Below are 25,691 nucleotides of genomic sequence, written 5' to 3'. Positions count from 1 at the left end.
AAATATTCCCATAAGTAAACAAATGTGTAATACTAGAACACTATATGTAACAACTATAAATGCTAAGAAAGAAAGACAGTACATCCTGAATGAATAGGAGCCTTTGCAAAATGATGAAGGGATTTTGCGGGAAGGATCACTGCATTAAGTCTATTCACCGCGATTCATCCAGTAGTGTGGAAACCACAAGTGATCCATGTTACTCTGGTTTCTTTTGCCAGTGTGTCTATACAAGTTTAATCAGAAACCCAAAATCGCAACAGGCCTGCAGGCTTGTACATCTTATTTGGTAAATTAATTCCATTCCTTGACTTCATACCATTACCCAGCCCTAGAGAAAAAGATCTTCTGTGCGGTGCAGTGGTAAAAGCGCCCCTGGCAAATCAACAAAAAATTTAATGTAGGTATATAATTTCTAAGTTGTTTTCTAAGCTTGTAGATGGAGCAGTGTCACCCTCCTTTTCCCATAACAAAGAGGCTGTAGAAAGAACAGGTCATGTTGACATTTTGATTTTGGTTACACAAGCCTTGATATAAAAGACACAAGTACACACTAAATAGATGAGTGCCCTACTATTAAATGTATTGGGGACACAGTCTGGGTCTGTGGATGTTGTGCTCATATATATAGTTTTTTGTGTTTCAATTTAAAATAAAAATGGGAAAACCAATTTGTCTATTTAATAATGTTTTATTGGTAAACACTAACATACATAATTAATTAAGTATTCTATTCAGTTATTTAAAAAGGAATTGAATTATGTTTAACTGATTCCTGTTGTACAGTCTAGTCTAGAAATAAAAGGTCAAAAAATAAAAAAATGCCCAGTGCATTCCCCAGTCTAACAGCCCAAATCTTAACCAGACCAATATTTTCCCTCCAAAAAAAGGAGGACAATCACTGTACCATTATAAATCTCACAATGTTATAACAAATATTGAGATCAATCTTTTTTTTTTTTCTCCTTGAACATCTGTAATGGTCTCAGTTTAAAATGAGGCTGAGTGTGTACTATAGCATAATGAAATAATGAGTGTTGGTGGAGTGTGGATTGGTAAAACAGGGTTGGGAATTGACTCGGATTGCATGAGAGTATTATAGTGTGAACATGAATGAATTATTCTGGCGGATCGACCTAAATTTGCTCCCCATCACAGAGGCATCGATCTCATCAATGGTTGTAATAGCTGTCGAATTAAGAGTGATTGTGTTGAGTTTGCTTCTACACACAGTCACCTGTATATCTAAAAAAGAATTTAAGCAGTACACCTGATTTGGTTAAAGTTAAACAAGCTGTTCTGTTGCTATGTGTCCTTGAATTTGGCCAGTCATTGAGGGCCGTAGGCGGCCTGTTAAACAGGGGTGGTGTGAATCGTCCCAGCAGGCCATTTGACTGGACAGAGCTGCCTCTCTCTGGCCTGAAGCTGTGCTGGCCTAGGCCGAGGGGAGAGGAGGGCTCGCTGACTGATTATGTCTCTGGGAGAAGTACAGCCTGGGGAGCCTATTAGAAACACTCGAGCCAATGACAACACAGACAGACGAAACACCTAGACTGCCGCCCTCTCCATCACCTTACTAGATGAGTCTACTTATCAGCCAGGACATTTGTCGTTCTCATACAGTAAATTTCTGTTGTTTTACTATGCCCTGTTTCTTAAATATGAATAAACATATATATATATATATATATATATATATATATATATATATATATATATATATATATATAGGGTTAGGATTAAAAAAGTGCTTCTCCAAAAGTGCTTATTAAGACATTTTTCTCTCAGCAGATGTTTAAACTGTAGATTCCGTGTTTGGTTGCCTAGTGAATTATTCTTCATCGCCTTCCCTCTTACACAGTAGTTCCTGTGGCAATGATCACACATTGTGTCTCTTGTTGTAAATGTAATCAGGAAACACTTAAACAATAGGCTTCTGCCCTCCCACATCAGCAAGCGGTAAAAGAAGGCGCTTTGTTTCTAAAATTAGATCTGTTTGACATTTGAAAGTCAGCACGGCCCATTGCTATGAAGTTTGCCGGCGGCTGGAACATAGGCCGGAACCCTGCAAGCTATTTCCAGCATCTCTGAAAACCCGTTATTGTAAGCATGTAATTACAGGCCTTGACGCTGCACTTAATTCCCAAACAATATGGTGTACTTATACACAAGGCCGTCAAATTACGCTCAGCCCATCATCCCGAAAGAGCTGTCAGGATGTGGATGTTGGAGCTGCCTCGCAGTGGCCGCCAAATCCACGCCACTACCCTCGATTCTGCTTTCTCATTATCCCAAACCCTGCTCCAGGCCTAATGAGGACGATGGAGAGGAGGAGGCCTCAGTGAGACCACAATGAATTTCACAACTCTAACAATGTCCTGTCTGCAAAACAAGCACTGGTCTAAACAAGTTGGGTCGATGTTCTTTTGAGATGATGTTTGTTGTATTTTGGGTAAAAGTGATTACACAGAAATATTGCTCACCAGAAAGGGGCTTTGCACCTGATAAAAAAAAAGAAAAAGAAAACATAGGGTAAAATAATAGTAATTATATTCAAATAATACAACACCTATACAAAATAAAATCCCCACAAATTTCACACATAATAAAATTAAATATTTACAGTAACCTTAAATAGCATGCTTGTGTTTGGCAGTGTTTTTATTTTGAATGCCCTCTGGAAGAGATGAGCATTATTTCTCAAGGGACTCGTTTTTAACAATGCATAGGAGGACAGTCAAAGTTTTTTTCAGGGTTTCTTTCTCGTCTGAAAACCTAGTTAATGTGTTTACATTGGAACCTCCCTCATCATTTTACCCTTTGCTTGGTCAACTCTCAGGAGAATAGAATTGAGTCTCCCCCAGTCCGGAGAGGAAATGACAATAAGTACTTCCAGCAGACTGGAAGAGGCAGCAAGAGCAGGACACGCGTCAGTGGCTTCAGCACAGGAAATAGGAGGGACATATTACAGTGTCACACAAAGGAGAGTGTGTTTCCAGCACAGTGCCATGTGCCCAGCTTCTGTGAGGCAATTGGGAGGAATCTTTTTTCCCCCTCGAGTGTCTTTTCTTTCTTTCTTTCTTGGAAGTTGATGAAGTTCCCAAATTGCTAAGTAACCAAGCAACAAGACCCTGTAATTTCCCCATCTTCCGTTCTTCATCAGAATCTGGTGTCCCTCAAGAGACTTTTTCTAAAAAAGACTCTGTTTGACGAGGCCACTCTTTTATTTTATTTTGTGGTGCATGGTGCTCATTTTGGCGAGACAGTCACCTCTGCGCTTTTAATCGGTGGAAATGTTAGCAGCATATGGGTCTGGTGTGTGAGTCTTGCTTCTTTGCCTCAGCCCTTTGTCCATTCTACAGAAGCCAAAAAAGCTGCCACTCATCATTAGGCCCTCTGTTCCCAGAAGAGGCGGCCATTTCACACATACAAGAAATTATGCTGAATTTGATAATACGCTTACATTCTCCACACACCCGCAGGGAAGGAGAGGAGAGAGGAGTGGTGGAATTATATGCTATGTTAACTTTTATGTGTGGAACCCATCTATATGGCTGCAAGACATGTCTGAAAGTATTTTTTTCTCTCTCTCTCCTTGCACAACCGTTGCTCCATATTAAGATATACTGTGGGTGGGGTGGGGGTGGGAGGGTTAAATTTTCACTAGAAACTTGTTCAACCTCGTGTCTTTACTTGTATAAAAAAATTGTCCCAGTATAACATTCCTTGAGGTATATCACTGGTATCACAACAAAGCTCCCGGATTCTTACCAAAACTGATTTCAAACCACACTTGTGTAGCAGTAAGATACAAAAGTATGCTTAATTCATTAAAAAAAAAAAAAAAAGGCAAATAAACAGCACCCAAATGATTATCAAAACCACTATATACACCTTGCTTTTGCATGCACAGGATAAATATTTATAATTTGTGCCATAGTGTGCTTGATTCAATTTAGCATCATGATCTGATTACATAGTAGGGGTGAGAAAAAAAAACATTATTTTGATTCTTTCCTGATTCTGCATTAATTGACAAATCTCTTTACATTTTTTTCGAACACGTAAAATACAATTAAAAGACAATCTTAAGAAGTTAAATAAATATTTATTTTTGGTAAAAAAGTATTTTTTTTGATGCCACTCTAGTTCTTACCACAGGTCTAGTTCCTTGGCCATGCTCTATGTGGGAGGCATGGCATCTTTATCTTTCACCTGCAAATCACAATGACATTAGTCAGTTTTGGTACTCTGTAAACTCGTGTATACAGAAGAAGGAGGCATGTGTTAGCTTTAATACTTCTATATTGGTTGTTATGCTTGATAGGAGAGAGCGGTCTCAAAGGTGGCAGGTTATCCAATTGGGGAGAATTATAGGGGGAAATGTTTTACATCACTCATCATCAAACTAGTGCAAAGTTAAAATTCTAGTTCAGCATGTATAGGAGCCATTTTGTGTCATTCTTTAAAACTTAAAACATGGTCAAGCATTCCACTACATGCAACATGGAAATGCAACAGAGTGCACTGAAAATCATTTTACCTAAAATAAATAAAAATTTATTATAAAATCATTTAAAATCATAGGCATAAACATACACTGATCAGGCATAACATTATGACATTATAACATTGTGACTGGTGAAGTAAATAACTGCTTATCTCTTCATCATGGCACCTGGTATTGGGTGAACATCTTGTCCTCGAAGTTAATGTGTTCGAAAAATGGGCAAGCGTAAGGATTTGATTAAGTTTGACGAGAGTCAAATTGTGATGGATAGATGACTGGATCAGAGTATCTCCAAAACTGCAGCTCTTGTGGGATGTTCCCAGTCTGCAGTGGTCAGTATCTATCAAAAATTGTCCAAGGAAGGAACAGTGGTAAACCGGCAACAGGGTTATGGGCAGCCAAGACTCATAGATGCACTTGGGGAGTGAAGGCTGGCCCATGTGGTCTGATCCAACAGAGCTTAAATTGCTGAAGAAGTTAATGATGTTATTGCTTGATGTGTGCGAACTGTTTTGGCAGCAAAATGGGACCAACACAATATTGGGCAGATGGTCATAATTTTATACCTGATCGGTGGTTATAAAGTTGTGCCTGATCGTTGTAATTTCTCAACACATAAAAGAAAAATCACACAATGACCTGTTTTTCTGCCACAAGAACCCAGAGAATATGTGCTTGGCAGCCCAGTGGTTTCTTTACTGTTAATATGCAGAAAGGTGGACAGGACATGGCTATATGTGGATGCCATTTTCTGTTGGAGACCACACAAGACAGCAGCTGTCTCAAGGAGATCCGGCGGGCAGATGACTGGCCACAGCCATCGTGATGCCATGTGAAGGGCGCTCCCTACTTTTTTGAATGTAGGTATTCAAACAAGGGTTACAGTGGGTCTGGCATCCTGCTGCCTTTTCAACAGCGCCAGGGATTCTTCAAGGCAAACATGAGTTGCTGCCAAAACTTAGAAACGCATGCAGGGAAGTATTTCTAACACTTCCTTCTCGAGTTTGGAGCAAAAGTGATAGCTTTATTTATTTATTTATTGGATTCAAGAGTAAATTGTTTTAATGAAGTAGTGAGGTTCCTGGCAATTCTTTTGCATTTCAATTAATTCTATATTATATATATATATATATATATATATATATATATATATATATATATATATATATATATATATATATATATATATATATATGCAACACCATAAATTAAAACTAACTACAAAGTCATGAAAACTAAAAAATTTTTTTGTATATACTTAATTTTTTTAAGTTTATGTGAAACCTCAAGTTCCGTTAGATAGATAAAATCCAGAAACTTTGCTTTACTTTACATAGTGAAGTAAAATTTTATTACGTGCAGTACTTTATTTTATTTATTTTTACATGATATGTCTATTTTCAGTATTAAAATAGACAGTATGCGACTATATGCCACTGGTCCTCCAAATCAGAGCCATGGTTCATACCACATAATCCTAGTGTGGAACTGAGTGCAAGAGTGTAAAGTGGTATGAAACTCACACCAAGAACCGTTGGAAACTTCCTGATGTGTGTGTCAATTTAAAAAAAACAGGTTTGGACTTCCCTTCCAAAAATTATATAAAACATTACTTCAATAGGTTTTTTAGACAAGTTTTATAAATTTTTATATGGGAAATTGTAACACACACACACACACATTTTTCAGAAAGGTGCAATTTATCAGAATTTATTCAGGCTGTTACTGTGTTAACTATAAATTAATAAAAACATTCACCTTACCCAAAAGAGCAAATGTCAGGACACAGTTTTAAAGCTACTCCAAAAATAATCTCAATGCAATATACAGTACCTTATCCTATCTGGGTATTTAAATATTCACTTCTATATACAGTAATCAATTATATAGAGAAAATAAAAATAATGCTTCATAAATGTTATTAATACATTGATACAAAATTATTAATGCTTGATAACTGTAGCTACCTACAATACACTTAATGTTACATTTGCCAAATTGTCTGATGCACCTCATTGTTTGAGGAAAGCTGACATCAGCGAAGTCTGAGGCAAACTTTTTTCACAGTAAATAGATCAACATGAGGCTATGGAGAAGACAAACAACGGCGTGGAAAAACAAACAAGACCACATTGTGCTCTGGCTGTGTGGCCTTATCTCCATGTGTTCCTGTTTGTTTGTGCTGCTGATCAGACGGATGTGGGTAAAATGGCGTGAAATAATAGGTGAGACGCTGTTTCTGCTGCTCTGTTGTTACTGCACAGCACAGCTGTTGTGTTCCTTATGGTGCCACTGGGATAATCTTGTCAAAGTATTTGATCTATATTTATTTCCCTTTTTTTTTTTTTAGGCATAGTTTATCATTGAGTTCTGATACTGAGAGGATCGGGGAGCTGTCAGCATGGATGCTCAGGATCTGTGGGATTGGGTAATGATAGTGTAGGCAGCAAATAAACGTTTATATGGGAACAGGATGTGCTTTCACATTGCTATAACTTTACTCTTATCATAATCATGAACCAGTCTGATCAGTACCAAGCATTTAATTCACTTTATTTTCAATTGAAAAAGTGATTCGTAAGTGGTACTTTCAGCTATTGTGTGTGTGTGTGTGTGTGTGTGTGTGTGTGTGTGTGTGTGTGTGTGTGTGTGTGTGTGTGTGAGAGAGAGAGAAAGAAGAGAGAGAGAGAGAGAGAGAGAGAGAGAGAGAGAGAGAGAGAGAGAGAGACAGAGAGAGAGAGAGAGAGAGAGAAACTCCCTTTCATTTGTTAGCTGCCTTAGTGGTAGACACAATAGTCAACACAGGAACAATGTGACTGTCGAAATGTATTTCCATGACATTTCCTTGCAACTGGATGTTTAATGTTGAATTGTTCTATTGTTTTATTGCTTAAAAATGTTACTAGTTAATATTTTGCCATTTAGGTTTTTTTTGCCAGATTTTAAAAACAAATAATCTATAATGTCATTATGCACTGGAAATAGCAGTATGTATAGTCATAGACACTAAAACTGAGCCAATCATAATCCATAAAATGACCAAGAATTAAACAAATGCGCACCTGAGACTAAAGAAGGTTGGAGTGGTTTAGCAGAGTTGTGTAAAGGGATGACTCACGTTATGAGTTGTATGGTGATACTCCAGAGAGATGTCTTCAGAGATCTAGTGAGAAATACAGTAATTAATGCATCTTTACCACAGTTAGGCATGGAGGATGAGGTGTTATGGTGTTGGAAGCCTTCTCTGGTGTGGGGACTGATTATATGCTTTACCATTAAAAGTCAATGAATGATTTGGAATACAGGAGAATATTACAGAAAGACTGGATTCTTACAACAGAAAAGTTGTTTTCTAAAAGGAATTATGAGATTTATTTTATATATATTTATATATATATATAAAATGTATATGTGTATAATATATATATATATATATATATATATATATATATATATATATATATATATATATATATATATATATATATATATATATATATATATATATATATATTTTTTTTTTTTTTTTTTTTTTTTTTTTTTTTTAACAAGACAACGCTCCTGCCCACACTGCATACACCACCAAAAAGAGGCTAAACAACAAATTTTTCAGGCTCAGATTTTGGCCTGGTAGGAGTCCAGTTTTGAATTCAACAGAATATTCAGGCCCACATTTAACATAAAACTAACCAAGAAATATGTATTACTTATAATCCATTTGAAACCTTCAACACTTAATCTTCATTCTATTAAAAATTGTTTATTAAGAATATTAAAATCTTAATATTAATTACAGAGGTTTGTAGTATATAGGAGGCTATTTGGTGTGTTGGTGCATTATATCAATTACACAACTATGCATCTGAGTTTTTAAGTTTCTGGCCTTCCTGTAAATATATAAAATGGGGAAAACTTTATGACAAAAAACATAAATGCTTCTCATCTATAACATTATAGATGATAAAAACTCGGCTTTACTTTCTCATTCACATTGTCTCAAGCAACAAATGTGTTTATTCAGGTTATGTAATATCTTAGCTATTGCTCACAGATAGTACTTTGTCTGCAACATTGAATGTTCAAAAGCTTAATAAAACAAATATTTAAGAACACTGACACAAACAATTAAAAAACAGGTGAGAGTTAGCTAACAGTTTCAGCATTTTTAAAGGCATTTGTTTTTCATAAGTTCATTTTTAATTGTAAATTATTATTATTACTGTTGGATTGTCCAGTTTGTAAAAAAAACCCAAAAAACTAAAACTTGCATTTTAAAAAAACAGTCAGAGTACATCAGTGTGCTGAAATGAAGGTGATAAAGGTGATAAAATAAGGATTGGCAACTAACGTGATCTGTTATTCATAATTATATTCAGTATTATTTTTCTTCTTAAAACATGCTCAGTGACTTCAAGACACAAGAATGTCAAATTCAAATTAACTCCAATTAGGGCAAATGTCACGCAAGTCTGAAAATTTCAATTTAATGCATTTGAGTCAATGTGATAATCACTTTATGGCATGATTGCACCGCAGATATGATAAGTAAACATGGGGAAGGATTAAGCAATGTTTTATGGCTGTTGCATGGGGTACGCACTTCATCAGGTGAAACAAGCGATCAAGAACCCAAACATCTGCATGCTGTCACACAGTCTGTGCACTCCAACATTAATTGAACATAATTGCTGCTTCAAATCTTCATTTTTTTTATTATTGTGAGATCTGACAGCACTGCTCAGAAGCAAATTGGGATCATCTTCCATGACCAGTGAGGATTTGCAGATTTAAGCCAGAACTAAGTTTATTTCCTCCATGCGCTTTTTATCCCCGCATACAAACCGTTTAAAAGGATCACCCACAACACCCGCGATAACCACATTACTGTAAGAGAGAAATAAGGCCGCCCGCATGAACATTTTCATTGGCACCCCCAACTTCTTCCTTTTCCTCCTCCTCCTCCTCATCTTCACCCCGGTCTAATCGTGCCAAGTTTCCCGATGAGTTTAGATGTTTGACACTGCGAAATGCTCTTAAATCTTTCCCGCTCTTCTTTTTCCTTATGCTAGGCCCTATCTCTACTGGGGGCTGTATGTCGAAAAGGGGGCTGTATGTCGAATTTGTAAATTTAGCATTTAACAAAATGGCACGTTAATTGGGTGCAGACACGGTCTGATTCGAAATGCTGACTTAAGAAAAAGAAGTTCCGATTTTTTAAATGAGGTTGGATAGCTGCATGAGCACCTCCTCCCACCGAACACACACACACACACACACACACACACACACACACACATCATCATCCACCCTCCTCTCCTTTTTGTCCTCTCTTAAGGGAACTTATATCAGGCATTCTCTCGAGTTCCTGTGGGAAGACTTTTGCTTCAGAATTCTACTGCTAGGATTTTATCCGAACAACTTTTTCCAAAATAAGGGAAATTATTTTCTCCTATATGACTAATTCGTTTGTATCAGTCCAACATCATAGATATTGAAAAAATATGTAAGTCATTTTGACATATAATCAATAAATAGCCAAACGTTTACATATTCTATTTGCACTTTATATCGGTAATTACCAACAAGATCCAATACTCCATAAGCAACAAATATCTGCAACCTGATAAGTGTCCACTTGTCTTTAGAGAACAGCATGAAGGACATGAGACTGTTACCATACTCATTCTTGACCAGCCAAAAAAAATCGATTAGGCCTACATCTCAGTCACAGCTGGACCAGACCCAAATGGTGTCAAAAGAACTCCCAGTGTAGCTGAGACAGTAAGTTTTTCAGAAGGGTACACTGATACATCAAACACTAGTACATCTATTGGCAATCGACACGAGTGCCACATACAGTAAGCAATGAACTGTAGTTGCTTTTACCGTATATCTATTTAGTAAATAAATAATTTTCTTAAATAAATGTCTTAAAAAAATTTACTGTTTTTAAGGATTTCTATAAAAAGAAAAGATGGGTATTCTTTTTTTTTTTTGGAATATAAATGATAATTTTTTTAAATGACACAATTCTCACCAAGAGAAATCACAGCCCTAAATCCTTACAAAGAGTTCTTAGTGCAACTTATTGGATTGAAGACAAAACCATATGCTATACCTTCCCCTCGAAAACCTCTTCTAACCCTGACTTGTGACAGAAAAGCAGTAAAAAGTGTAATTAAGTGACTGCCAAAGAATTAACATACTCTAGAGATCCTTGGCATTGAATGGTTTTGATGACAAGCGAAACCTAGCAGCTCATAAGACTGCTTTTTTTTAAAACGTCAAAACACTTGCTCTCACAAAAGTCATCACTTATTCCTTTTCGTTAATGGTGCTATTCATTTCCCCAATGCAGTCTTTAAAACATACAATGTCTCGCAATGATGTTTCAGACGGCTTGGCAATAGTATGCGCAGAACACACACTGGTAAGCCTGTCCTGGACTGCTTGAATTTCTGTGCAAGGTCATTTTGGACATATAATATTGCTTGTCTGGCAAAGCAAGGGCAAAATCAATGGTGTGTATAATGATATAGTGTGTAATCCATGTCCATTTGATAGTTATCACGGCCCCATTAAACTCAAAGACATAGCCCACAGCACTGCGGCCGGAGAAGGTGTGCAATGCCCAGGATTCTCTACCGGCACCTTTCCATCCTGAGTAAACAAGCCACAATTAATCGCAATGTGTAAATTTAACCCAGAGGCAAGAAGGCCACCTAAAGCCTTGCCACTAGACACCATTTTGGCAAACTGCCACACCTTATTTTTACTCTGACCTTTTCTGCGATTAGCAGTAGCTAGATTCAGCTGGCAGCACATACAATTCAGTCCCGAGTCAGGCTGAAAATATCGGCGGTTTCTGTTTTCACTTGAGATTATTGTAATCTTCGAGCAATTTGATTTTTCAGGTTAAGTACAGTGTGTATTGTGATCATATGACACACAGACATGTCTATTGATAGCTCTTCAATGTGTATCTAACACATTAGTGTCCCTCAGTATAGTTATGCTTGGGTATTAAAAGATTGGCCTCCACTTTACAAGCCTGGACATGTGTGAAAGTGTTTTTGTCTGCATACTGGTTTGTTCAGAAAGGCTTAAATGCTTTCACATAAGTCCACTGTGAGCAATATGTCCTACCCAAGTTTAAAAGAAAAGTAGTGCAGCAAAACTAAAGCTAGCAAAAACTTAAAACAATGTCCTCAAAAAGCTGATCAGGGCATCTGGCTTTGTGCGCAGGCATTGGGGATTTAAATCGGTGCAAACGAACTGATTATTTAAGCGTAAAATGTGGTTTGGGCCAGGTGTGTGCTCTGAAAAGCGTGGCAGAAGAAAGGAGTCAAAGCGCGATTGCAAGGGACAGGTCATGGCTGCGGTGAATGGGGTCTCTGAACCTTCCAGGTGCACAGGAGTGTTGACTGATGGAAGCAGGCTTCGGGCACTGGCGTGAATTCTCCGCAGGAATCCAACAAGGCCTTATTCACAAGGGATGCTCAGGCATACTTTGACTTGTTTTTTAAGAGCACATGTTTCTGAACATTTTTTTTTTGTAGCAAGTTTTGTACCAAATGCTACATAGTGTTTGTGTGTGTTTAGAAACCATCCAACAGGGTCTTATTTGGCAGCAGGAGAATTCAACTACATCTTTAGCAAGCACCCGTAGGCGAGTTTGCACTGTGCTTCTCTCTGCACACTTGTAACTGCTCCCACACTTGAACAGGCAAGTGTGTGTGTGTGTGTGTGTGTGTGTGTGTGTGTGTGTGTGTGTGTGTGTGTAGAAGTGTGAGCATGTCAGTGTGTGAATCCCACTGGGTTCCATAGTCTGCGCCGAGCTCCACTTTATCCCTTGTTGTTTTGCGACTCAAAGGCTGTCGTCCCTGTCTTTATATATGTGGTCCTCGTTAAAAACCAATACACCCTCATTACCAACAATACACAGCTACGTCACTCTTTGAAACAGGATCTTCTTAGGTGAAAAGCAAACTGATAAGAGACATAAAGCTGGTTGTAGTCATGTATACAGCTACTTGCTTTATGTACATCATTTCACTCATTACCACAACTGTGGATGCCTATACATTCATATAGCAAGAGACTCCACATTCATCACCAATAATGTGGTTTTCCTTCACCAGAGGGGATCTCTTTGGATGGTCTCCAAATTATATTCTACTAGTAATGGAAATGAAAACATGATTAATGTAATATGTACCAGATCAGAATGCTAATTCAAAATCTTTGTCTTGAGACATTGAAGAAGGAAACAAAAGATAAGATACAAAAAATGTCTTACCTAATTTCTTGCATTATTTCTGTGTAGCATTTTTTTTGCACATTTCTTCGGGATGCTGTTATTCAAATCAGTAAACACTTCCTTAGAGATACTTCCCTAAAAAGTAATCGTTTTTAGTGTGTAATTTGCTGTTCCAAGTGTGTGTGTGTGTGTGTGTGTGTGTGTGTGTGTGTGTGTGTGTGTGTGTGTGTGTGTGTGTGTGTGTGTAAACATACAACATATATATTTTTTTTTATAATACAAAAGTCTCTCTCTCTCTCTCTCTCTCTCTCTCTCTCTCTCTCTCTCTCTCTCTCTCTCCCCTCTCTCTCTCTCTCTCCTTTCTCTCTCTCTCTCTCTCTCTCTCTCTCTCTCTTTATATATATATATATATATATATATATATATATATATATATATATATATATATATATATATATATATATATATATATATAATTAGAAAAAAAACTGCTTCAAAAATGTCAAAAGAAATAAAAGGAAAAATGAGCAAGAGACCAAAAAACAGAGATTGGCATTCAGTTGAAAACTGCAATTAAACTCAAACAGGCTGTAGATCAGCTGATCAAAAATTTTAAGACCACAGCCCAAAAATCCCCACAACAGAACTAAAAGTGTCAAAAAGGACTCTTGAATAGCGACTAGTGAATAGCCCCACCGTTGTTGTTGTTAACTTCAAACACTAGTTTCGACATGCTTGATGCAATTGTTTCCAGGAGGCTGGTGTGAATGTTCCATGTGGTGAAGATGGCTTCACGAAGGGCATCCACAGTCTGAAACTGACGTCAGTTTCTGTAATCTTCACTTGTGGTGTGGGAGGAGACGTGGCTTTCGAAGACGTTTGTTTGTTCTTTAAGCCCTTCTCTCACAGATGCCTTCTTATGGTTATCTGACTGCAGTCAGCATCAGTAAGGGCCTTAATTTGGGTCAAGGTTCGGCCTGTGTCTTCACTGACAACCCATCGGATCCTTAGTGCAGGTGACATTATTTTGGGTCTACCACTAGATTTTTTTGTCCCATAACTCTCAGGAAGATAACTGTCTTACTGCATCCAACCTCAGCAGCAATGGCTTTTGCAAGAGCTCTTGCTTGTGCAGCTCAACAATCCTGCCACTTTTAAAAACAGAAAGCCTTTTTGCTTTTGCCATCAGGAGATCATGACATTGTGACGGTCTGAAGGACAATGAAATTAAAGCCATATTTTGGCACAGATTTTAATTTTTAAAGGCTGTGGTCTTAAACTTTTGATCAGCTGATAAACAGCCTTTTAAATTTAAATGCATTTTTCAATAAATTGCCTACTCTCTATTTTTTGTATTATTTGTTTCATCTTTTGGCATTTTAAAAAAGTACTTACAACCTGGTTATGACCCACCAGCATGAAATGTTTCCCCCGTCTTAAGATGTTGTTCATAAATATATATATATATATATATATATATATATATATATATATATATATATATATATACATATATACACACACACACACACACACACACACACATATATGTATGTGTGTGTGTGTGTGTGTGTGTGTGTGTGTGTGTGTGTGTGTGTGTGTGTGTGTGTGTGTGTGTGTGTGTATATACGTGTGTGTATGGGTGCGTGTGTGTAAGATATCAATTTCTTACCTGTTTAAAAATATATATATTTTTTTTTTATTAATTTTTTCTATTTGAACCCTATCAGGATGGACAAGATGAAAAATTGAAGAAATGTAGATAAAGGAAGGAAGAACAAGATGCAGAGGAAACCTTAAGTGTGACCTTTCCATACTTTTCCTCCTGCAGAGCCGTCCTTGCCCTGAAGCGTCCCACCACTCATTCTCAGGGTGCAGAGATCAGGGGGCAAAATGTTTCCGTGTGTTGTGGTGTTGCTGCCTTGGGCCATACTATGATTTTCACCTCAGCCTCCTCCTTAAAGATACCGCCATGTCTCTCCAGCATATATTCGCCGAAACATCTATGCTCGTAGCTTGATAGCGTTTCAAGAGCATCGTGCTGCTTCTTCTTCGTTGTTGTTGTTGTTTAAAGCCGCTCGGGATTGTTTTTGCCAGATGTGAAGCGTAGCCGGGTTTCAAAGCATGAGCAGCTGAAAGGAAGTTGTTTGGGAAGAAAGAAAGGAAGAAGAGATGTGTGTGGAGGAAAGGCTGTTCATTGGACGGCTGTCTTGCTGGGAGAAAGATGCAGGTTAAGTTACAGGATAGATCCATAATCAGTGAGACCAGAGACAACTGAATGAGGGAATTAGAGGCCTGCTGTGCTGCCAGCACGTCTTATCTTTAGCTACGAGACATGTGGAGAGGCAGCATGCTAATTGCTGTATTTTACTTCCTGCATGAGCAGGAAGCATTCATTTAGACAAGTGCAATGTCCTTTAAAATTGAAGAAGGGTACGTATCTTATTTAAAAAAAAACAGTGGTGTGGACTAAAGGTTTTTTTTCTTCTTCATCTTTTATAGAAAGTGTAGTCAGTTAGGTTGTGTACGCAGTACACACACATACGGTATGCGGTATGCATGACTTAAAACTCATTCATAATTAGGAGGAAATATTAGTATGTGTATTATACATTACTACCATTATTCACGCTAAACAAAAAGATTTAGTCTAAACAGATAAGAATGTAGATATAAATACAAGACAATTTATTTTTCCAGAAAGGCTCTGGAAGGTTAAAATTACAGATGTGTCTCAGGAGCTGGATGCCCACAAACAGCAAAAATTTAAATGTGAGTCAAATATGAGATTCTACTAGAGACCACAGAAGTCCCTGCACTACAAAAACTAAAATATCTTGAAAATATCTTGAATAGAGGGCATGATATAATAATATATCACATACCATAAAAGATTAGTAATCATGTTTTAGTTGCTTTTTTGCTGTTTTGTATTTTCTCATTCTGGTGGAAGCTTCAAGAAGCTTCAAGCTTAAAACAAGCAAGAAATATTTTTTATAATGCAATTAATACTAGGTAAATTGACTGTATTAAATATATTTTTTTGTTAACGAGTCTGCAGCTCTGCAACTGCAGTATTGTAACTGCTTGGCCATTGTCATTTTGGTTTAAATTAGGCTACTAATTTGTTTTTGTTTTGCAGAAATAGTAAATTTATTTACAAAAGTACATAAATAAATGTATTAAAAGATTAATGGAAGGTGCAAGCAAATTGCTGGAGCGGGATTAAAAACAGTCCCGTGCACATTAATAGCTGAGAATAATTATGAATTCAAGTAATCATGTGAGGAAAACTGCACAATCATTCTGATAATGTTACCATTTCTAGCTAGGCCATGGCCACTTCTGGTTTAAAATTCAAATTGAGATGAATATTTTGTTAAATAGATTACAACATATAGAGTAGATGTTTACCTTTACCACAGACAAAGATAAAAAAAAATAATCTCGGTTTTTAAGAATCATGTGTCATGTTTATGATCCTAGGATGCACACTTGAACACCTTGTGTTTCCTAGCTCTTGTGTTTCTAATGTGCATCTCCAGCCATCACACTGTCTCTGTGACATCTGCCAGAAGGTCTCCAGAGTGTCATCCAGTCTTGCTTTAGTCCTGCTTTTCTGTGGCCTACAGCATGCCCAGAAGCAACATTCAGAAACTATTGTCCTCTCCAAGCTAGTGGACGTTCTTGTGAAGATGTCAGCAGTGCACTTCTAGAAAGATCATGGAGTGGAGACGGATGGCTCACGTCAAGGCTGATTTCAGTTCGGGCCCCAGGAGAGCCTGGCCTCGACATGCTGCTGTTTGCTGTCATGATAAAAGCAGGTATGTCATCAAGACCATATGGAATGTAACAACCGGGTTAGATCAACATCTATCTCTGATATTTCTCTCAGCTACCCTGCATAGAGATATCACAACTTTCTTGCTCTGTCAAATCAGCTTCAATGAATGTTTTTTTGAAAGACATGAATTTTCTTCCCTATGATATTTTTGGTTCATATGAGCATCATATTGTATTTTACATTAGACATCATGAAGCTCAATGTTTTTAAACTTTATATGACTTTATATGTTTTTATATTTATACAGCGAAATGTTTATATATATATATATATATACACATATGTATGTAGGTATGTATTATTGTTAATTTTACATCCAACATTTGGTTGTCTTGCCAGTTGTTGTGGGATTTGAGAGACAAGCATTTTAATTCAGAAAGACGTAAGTGTGAGTCGGATTATCTTTACATATTTCAGACAGATTAGCAGTGGATGCCATGGTATGGTTGTCACAAAAGATTTCAAGTAATAAGATAAAGACCTAATAAAGGAAATCATTTATTTTGCAGTCAACTTGATTAAAAAAAAAACCTGGCTTGTATTTTATTTATTAATTCTTTTATTTTAGTGAATTTTTACCGCTGCGATTTTAACTTTAAATTTAACAGAGTTATATGCCAACAAGAGCATTTTCTTCCCTTTATGTGTTCACATATGTATAAAACATTATGTAACTTAATTGTACATTATAATTACCATTTATTTATTTATTTTTATTAGAACAACTGTTCTTGCTCCAAAACCTCCAATATTTAATTATGCCAATTTTTGCTATGCTTCAGCTCTAATGCAAATTTAATTAACACCCAATGTTATTTAGGTTATGCATTCCCAATACTGTATATTCTGCATACTAATGCTTCATGTTTTTACACTTTATTGCCATTTTAATTACTCAAGTAATCAAGTATCACTCATTAAATAAGCATCAGTAAATGCAACAAATTTACTGGTTTAATTTGTAAGGATTATTTAAGCTACTTCTGAGCCTGTGAATCCCCCATTTGTAAGTGGATTAATTAATTTGAATCAATAACTGCTCTCTTGCTTATCTTTAGCTGTCACGATCCAAACTGGAGTTTCTACTACTCAAGCCGGTTATAAGGGGTTTTGTTGTTGATTTTATTGTGGTTGTTTTAAATCAACAAAAAATTATGAATAATTGTCAAATTATTAAACTGCATCGTTTTTCTTCCCATGCAGGTTACAAAGGCATTTACAGGATTTCAGCCCAATGCCATGCAAACTGAAAACATCAGAATGACTCTCAGTGAGAAAGCATGCCTAATTAGAAATGATACTCAGAAACGAAGCTGGACTTTCTGAGTGAGAAAGTCTTCACAAGTGTTTAAAGCAGATCAATAATAATAATAAAAAAAACTTTGTTCTCTGTCATAGTGTGGCCACGACGAGGAGTTTGTGTCGACTAAATTGCATTTCTTCAAACCAAAGTTAAACAATGGTAACCAATTACTTTTCCTTTTCCTTTCTTTTAATAATTTGTTTTAACTCACTAAATGTCACAATTGCAGCTGAAGGGTTTCTGTGATGCAGTTTTCATACAGACAGCTGCTTGGTTAATGAAAGATTCAAATAATTCACTTAGTCAATAATTAGCATTGAGATACAGTGATGAGAATATTTTATGAGTGCAAATTAAGAAGCAAACTGTCTGCTGCTTCATAATTTCAGTGTGTGATAGAAATCAGTGCCTGTTTTGATATAAGAGCTGCCCAGGTAGAGTGACACTAAATATAATTCAGCTTGCCATTCAAAGGATGGATAACAGATGGTTTGCAAGAGTCATTCTATGTTTGCAAAGGATTACATTATTAAGTTGTCACATCTGTGTTGGATAAAACATTCTGTATTTATCACTAGGACTCAAGCAAAAAGTGGTTCTAAGTGAAGAGAGCATGTAAGAGAACAGAAGTAAGGGGTATAGTAAAGTAAGGGATTGTGGTGCTATACACAATATATTCAGTCTGAGTTAATAGCGAGACCCTCTGGCATCCAAATTGCAGCTAAATTGTGTCAGTGAACAAGGAAAGTGGGAAAAAAAACTCAGACAATGTCATCAGATTCTCCCGCCATGTTTGGCCTGGCAGCCGATCGCACGCCGAGTCGATGGCTCGGAACAGGTAAACTTGCTGAGAAACCAAAAGCAGATGTTGTTCTTTAAAACCCGTGCTTAGATGTCTAATGACTCTTAAAGTTAAGGGCCGTTGATCTGGAACCACTTTGATTTGCCAGCAGAAATGGGGCATCACGCTCGTAATGAGAGGCATTACCTAATCATGATGGGTGTCGTGGAAACAAGAGCTTCTGAGACCTCTTTTATGTAAAGGATAAATCACCAGTGTTGAGTGTGTCAAATCCAGTGAAGAAAGAGCCACTAGGAAAAAATAGAAAGGAGACTTAAACAGGTCTCAGTGTCAGTTCTGAGAGAACCAAGTACAAGGCAAGTGAATGTGTGTGAATAAGAACAGAATTAATAACCACCTTACTATAATAGTTTAAAAAGAAATCAGCTAATCAGTTAAATCTTGCTAAAATCTGGCTAATTCGTTTTATCATTAGCTTCTCTCCAGTGTACAGTTTACTTTTGGTTATATGATGAAGTTGATCTTTTCAGATTTATTTTCTGCCCAATTTGTGTTAGGCACAACTATATTTGGTAGAGGTGACAATGAGTAATCGAAGGTTTCAGTCTTCGATCCAAAGTTAAACAATGGTAACCAATTACTTTTCCTTTTCCTTTCTTTTAATAATTTATTTCAACTCACTAAATGTCACAATTGCAGCTGAAGGGTTTCTGTGGTGCAGTTTTCATACAGACAGCTGCTTGGTTAATGAAAGATTCAAATAATTCACTTAGTCAATAATTAGCATTGAGATACAGTGATGAGAATATTTTATGAGTGCAAATTAACAAGCAAACTGTCTGCTGCTTCAGAATTTCAGTGCGTGATAGAAATTTACAGTTTACTTTTGGCTATATGATGAAGTTGATCTTTTCAGATTTATTTTCTGCCCAACTGGTTAGGCGCAACTATATTTGTTAGAGGTGACAATGAGTAATCGAAAGTTTCAGATAAAACCATCATCACCACCAACCACTAAAATTGAAATGACTCCTTTTATGCTGCCTCTCTGTGTCTGAGCGAGTGGGAAAGGAAACTAGATCTAGCTAGCTCTGTTAGACAACATTGTTACAACATTTTTGTGTAAAGACAAAAGTATGATCTAATTTTTTAGCCTTTGTGCAGTGAGCCATTTCATATTGTTAGGCTGTTGCCACTGTCAGTCAACAGAGAAAATTAAAAAGGGGTTTAATATTTTATAATTCTTCAACTGTTAAATTCCGATTAAATGATCTAATCATAAATTACAAATATTTTTTTACATTTCTATTTTAAAGCTTTAGGAGATCTAAAACGTTTCACAAGCTCTTTTAAAGGAACCATTAAATGTAGAAACCTACAGCCAAAAGATTTCCATTCAGAAATTGTCAGCTGCGTGAAAACCATTTACAGCTCTTATACTTATTTACTTGTCATGAAGTTATGTGAACTTTGTGTCACAGCTGTTACGTACCAAAGGAATTCCTACTCACAAAATCCACATCCTCCTGCCACACCCATTTCCCAGAGTCCATTCCTATCACTCTGTTCATCTTTGTATTTCTGTCATACAACAATTTAACGTTTCCATTTATCTAATTCTGATTAGCTTTTTTCTATTGTTATGTTGCTATCCAATTTCTTTTGTTGCACTGTTTGCTCTAATGTTAAAGTGTTTATTTGAGAATATTTATAATTATTTGTACTAATTCGTTTTGAGCATTTTAATCATATGGATTTATCAAAACTGCATCAGGACAGCTCTTTGTTTTACCTCGCCTATGTAAATCTGGACATTCTGATTTACATTTACTAAATACATTTTATTATGAATGTGTCAATTTCACTTTAAAAATATTGTGATCTTTCATCATTTTTGTCATTTTCCCAAACTTGTTATACTGTATATATGCTGCACTATGGTATAATCAACTAAATGTGATATTGATTATTAAACAGGACATTATTTTTTAAAGATGTGAATGTAATTGTAACATGCTCAGACCAAATTTGATCATCATATGGTATAGTACAAAAAATCAAAATTTCTCTTTATTATATATTAAAACTTTGTTTTATATGTATGGAAAAGTATGAAGTAAATAAAAAAAAAATTGCATTCCACAACTCCTCACCTCAAAACACACACACACACACACACACACACACACACACACACACACACACACACATTGTCTGGCTATCATAATAATGAACCGGGAGCAGTAATTATTCAGTTATAGTTCTTCAGGTAAGAAAAAGAAACATAAGAGCTGGAATTGAAAAAGTGTGCATGAGTATAATTTGAGAAAATAAAAAACTTTCCCCTCCAACACTCAGTGGTCAATTGACTAAGTGACCTTTAAGTGTTGCTGCTGCTGGATTTAAAATTTACAGTGTGAGACGTTAATTGTTTGGAGAGGAGAAGCTGGTGAGACTAATTCAGAGACACCGGTGTTTTCTTCTTTTGTTTTTTTTCTTTTCTCAGTGTGGTGAATTAATGTAGATTTCTTTTAATTTGTGTAAACCTCGGTCAAGAAATTACAGTCTGCTCTCCCCACTGTGCAGCATGTTTTCACAGATTAGATATTGTGCAGAAAGATGCATTACTGGACAAGTACAGCACACACGATCTCCACCCCCATATATCTGCCTTTGATCTTATGATGCGCTTCAGCGAGAAAGCTAATGTGCTTATGGACTAACATATAAACTTTTCAACACAAAAATGACTACAATGTGCAGGCCTGTGCATGTGCTTGAAAAAAAAAAATAACTAAACAGAACTATTTCTCAGGAAAACAAGAAATGATCTTCGCCAAACTAGTCCCTATGAGGTTTTTCAAGCACCAGAAAGCATACTCCCACTGGTTTTTCTGTGCTAAACAGCCCCCTGTGTCCACTTTCTCTCTCTGGAATCATTTGGTGGTCACATTCTGCACATAATAGCTAGCCCTTATAACAGGCTTTTAGCTATTGTGCGATTTTTAGTGACCCTATTTTTCTGTTTGAGTGGCAGACACTTTAACCTAACAGACCTTAATGCTGGTACCCTTCAGGGAAGGTAATTGCACTCTATATCCATCTGCCCTGACCTCTTTCACCCTTGCTGAGCTCCACCAAGTGATGGCCTTTCAGCAAGGCAGCTGGACCAAGGTTCGGCCCAAAAAGCAGAAAACAGATTTATACAATGATACATGTATAAAGCACTGTACTGTTATCAATCTAAAACTATGAACAGAAGCATTGTGTTGGAGTTGACTACTAAATGCCTTCAAGAATCTATAAGTGTGTTTAAATGTGCTTTCGTTAGGGTTTTGATTTTGATTGTGGTGGGTGTTAAATGTCAAGCATTTCATCTCCATCTACAAACTCAGTGGTTAGTTTGGTTGGTTCCTGGTTTTGGGTTTAACCCAGTTATTACATACAAGTTCATAATTTTGGTACAATGGTAAATGTTCCATGTGAAATCTGACATCCCAGTGAAACAAAGTTTTTTCCAGACACAAGTGCAAAATGGTATTTTCATTCATTGAAATTAACCTATCCTGAATCTTACAAAAAGTTGAAAATGCATTTATTCTATTGGCCCACAGGTTAACCAACAACTGACAAAATATAAGAGATACCTAGGACAAGTGTAACTGAGCTATTTGTTAAATATTTCACTTTGGACAAGAAGGTTTAACAAAAAGAAATATTTTGTTTGTATGTCTAACCTTAATGTGTTTCCCAGATGTGTTATGCACCGTACTGGTTGGATTAATAGGTGTTCGCTGATGGCAGACGATCTTTTAATAATCAGGAACAGGCAGGTGTGTTGAAACTCTGCCTGCTTAGCATAATGCACAGTCAGATCATGGTTAAACATGTGAGGAGCTTACTGGATATCCAAAACACTGACTAGTTACTTGATTTTTTTCAAGAACACAAAGCAATCTCAGATTAAATCTTTAATAGCAGAGTAAAATTATCATATACATGTTAAGTACACTTAGTAGCAATTATGTTAAGTAGTTAATAATACCTACTTACTGTACATTATGCTGCTTCTACTACTACTGGTTAGTTAGATTGGCACAACTAAAAAATAACGTCTATAAAAGCACACTGGAGTTAGTAAATGCATTTATGACTTGTTCAGCCCCTTTCTATCACTTCCACATGCACTAATTTTGACGTTATGTATTATTTTGTGTTTGAATTATGATCAAATATATTGTGGTAGATTATGAACATGTAGACTGAACCTTTAACCAAAATGATGCACATACAGAATCTATCATGGGCTTAAAGAACTCTTGATCCACAGGTGGCCAGTCTGAGTATTGTGAAGACATGAGAGAGAAAACTGTGCAGCTGTGACCCTCATGTTCATGTTTTCCACCTCTCCACCATTCCTAGTCCCCATGCCTTCATCTGTCACTCGGGACGCCTGCCGTGCCAGCATCACGCCAACCATGGCAAGATTAGAAAATTGCCCAAATGGTAGGGTGGAAAGGTATAATTGAAAATGGCAAAGGGGGCTTAATTGGGGCAGATGTTTGAAGTGAGCGCTCTGCGCCGTTAAGTATTGCAGAACAGAGGCAAGGCAGGCCTCGGAGGGCCACTGCACACAACGATTACTCTCCATGTCAGGACTCCACTACAACGGCAAGCTAAGAAAGCCTGGCAGACAGTACGCAGACAAACAAGAACGGCGCTTAATCATGGAGATTACTGTGCCGCCACTGCTGCCATGACAGGGACTAATTGAGGGAATGTGAGACACCTTCTAATGAACATCTAATTAAAACCAACTGCATGTTCCAAGAAAGAACTTGAAGAACTTATTTAGGCAAATAAGACAGGCGTTTTCTTTCCTCACTTTTTATTTACTCAAAGCTTCAGCTGAGAGAGATAGATGATGTACAGTACAGGAAAAGGAACTGCTGTGTGTTATTTATCTTTTCTAAAGACTCTCTCATTTTTTGTTCAGTCTTGACACTTGAACAGGCATGGGTACAGTGTTTTTTCCTTTCTTTAACCCATAATTTTTTCCACTTATTCTGTTTTGATGTTAAATATCCTTGTGGTTCCATAATGATTTGTCCAATATCATCTTAAAAAGAGCTGACAGTCAGGTCAACACCCTAAACCTCTGAAATGACTCCTTTGTTATGTCAGTGCTAGCATGGTGTTCTGCTAAAGCCAAACTCTATACTTTTAATTAAACCATAACTGCACAACCAATTCCCAATGCAAAATTGAATCTGAGCTATTTGTTTTATTTGCATGGATTTAAATAACAGGGTCTGAAACCTCAGAAAACCTGATATTTTTTACTGACTTATGCTTGTCTGTTTTATTAGTTGTCAAGGAAAGGTGTGCTGGCGATTTTTTTTTTACTGATTTTGTTGACTTTGTGGAATCTGGTGTTGGTAACTTTCTTTCTTTCCTTCCATGCTCTTGAAAATAGAGGCTAACGTTCGATTTATTTTCCACATTTTTTTTCTTACATTCTCCCCTGTGTTTTTTTTCCCCTGCAATCAATGCCAAAACTGCAGGAGCATCTGAATTGCATCAGAAAATGACCCTTCGCAGCCAGGCCATGTGACAACATTATTAGGAACATTATAATGTGAAGGGGATTTGGGGCTAATATGGATGGCACTGGTGCCCATTTAGCTGTGAAAGGTGGACATAACAGCACCCACTCTGAAGACATGTGTTGAAGAAGCGTGGGGTTTTCTAACTGACAATTTAGTGGTTGCTTCTCCATAATTGGGACATCACCAGTCAGTTTTCCCCCTGAAAACATGTCATAGTTTGGCCTGGTTATCGTTTTGCTTGCCAGAGCCTTTAATGCACTCTGAAACAACTTAATTCTTGCATATTTTGCTTGTGTCAATCTGACCTCCACCATTTACTCTGGTAAATATATTGCCTTACAAAGTGCATAACTGGGTTAAACTCTTGATTACTTCTTGTTGAATGCAGACATGGGGGTATATAAATATTGTTCTTTTTAAAATCAATCTCAAATAGTACAACATAGCTTTTTCCCCAGCCACAATTGAGTTTCAGCAAAATGAAATATATAGAATTTTCCATCTTAAGTGCAAGTTGTTTCTTTGTGTTGTGGGACTTTAATTCAGGGGTAGGCTGTTGGTCTTGACCACTAAATATTGGGTTATCCCATCTATTTTTCTCAAGTGCAATCCAAACAGTTGAGGATACTGCATTCTCTATCATTTAGAATAATCTGCCGAGAAAGGATAACAAAATCAGTCACTCGGATCTCTTGATGTGGCAGAAAGTAAACCCTATACCTCATTATCAAGACAAAATTTACATACAAAACATCATTAATAGTATATTATTATTGCTAAATGAATTTCTATGATCTGTGATCAATATAGTGATATATAGTGATTTATTTGTTATTTGCACATGCCACAGATAATTTGTTCATGTATTGTGGTCTCTGGAAAAAATAGAAGCCTGTAGTCACATGTAACATTACTTCATTACTTTACATCTGATTTATAACCACAGTTAAAATAATAATTTTTAAAAGCCAAGTATACCAAACCCGTCACATTTACAGAATCTAAATCTGTAAACAGTATTCTAAGTGAATAGGTTGTTTTTTTTATTGTGACCCGAACTATCTGCTCCACTGGTTTAGTGAAAGTCAGCAAGTAGCCATTAGAGAAAGCCTTGAGGTTTAAATCCAATTTTAATTTCACACCACAGCTGCTTTAAATGATGACTGACACTGCTAGTATATCTATTTAATTGATAGTGAATTTAATAAACACTGAAATGTACTTGAACAAGCTAAATGAGATTTGCTTTAATCAAACGCTTTTTGAAATTTCGCCCTGTACTTAACCAGCTAATATGTTTGACATGTCTTTTAAATCAGTGATAGTTCATGAGCTGCCTGATTGGCCAGGCTCTCACTTAAAA

The 25,691-nt window shown here is 36.6% G+C and overlaps 2 long non-coding RNA genes across 3 annotated transcripts in view; both read right to left on the bottom strand.

The window, feature by feature from the left end:
• Positions 1-8,248: 8,248 nt before the first annotated feature.
• On the bottom strand, positions 8,249-15,538 carry LOC310717925. Of its 2 annotated transcripts, XR_014531010.1 has the most exons (3): positions 14,588-15,538; positions 14,443-14,493; positions 8,249-12,905 (listed from the first exon to the last, which is right to left on the bottom strand). It is a non-coding gene; the product is annotated as an uncharacterized lncRNA (long non-coding RNA). The 2 variants fall into 2 exon arrangements; XR_014531009.1 differs by having other exon boundaries at positions 14,443-15,538.
• Positions 15,539-15,727: 189 nt separating this feature from the next.
• The window catches only part of LOC310717926, a 13,182-nt gene continuing 3,218 nt past the window's right edge, over positions 15,728-25,691 (bottom strand). The window contains exon 3 of the long non-coding RNA XR_014531011.1: positions 15,728-16,576. This is a non-coding gene — a long non-coding RNA (uncharacterized lncRNA). The remainder of the gene's footprint in view (positions 16,577-25,691) is intronic.

This window comes from Silurus aristotelis, assembly GCF_946808225.1.
Source record: "Silurus aristotelis genome assembly, chromosome: 23".
In the NCBI taxonomy this organism is placed as follows: domain Eukaryota; kingdom Metazoa; phylum Chordata; class Actinopteri; order Siluriformes; family Siluridae; genus Silurus; species Silurus aristotelis.
Note: the sequence above shows the minus strand (reverse complement) of the source record. Positions and strands in the feature narration are given on the sequence as shown.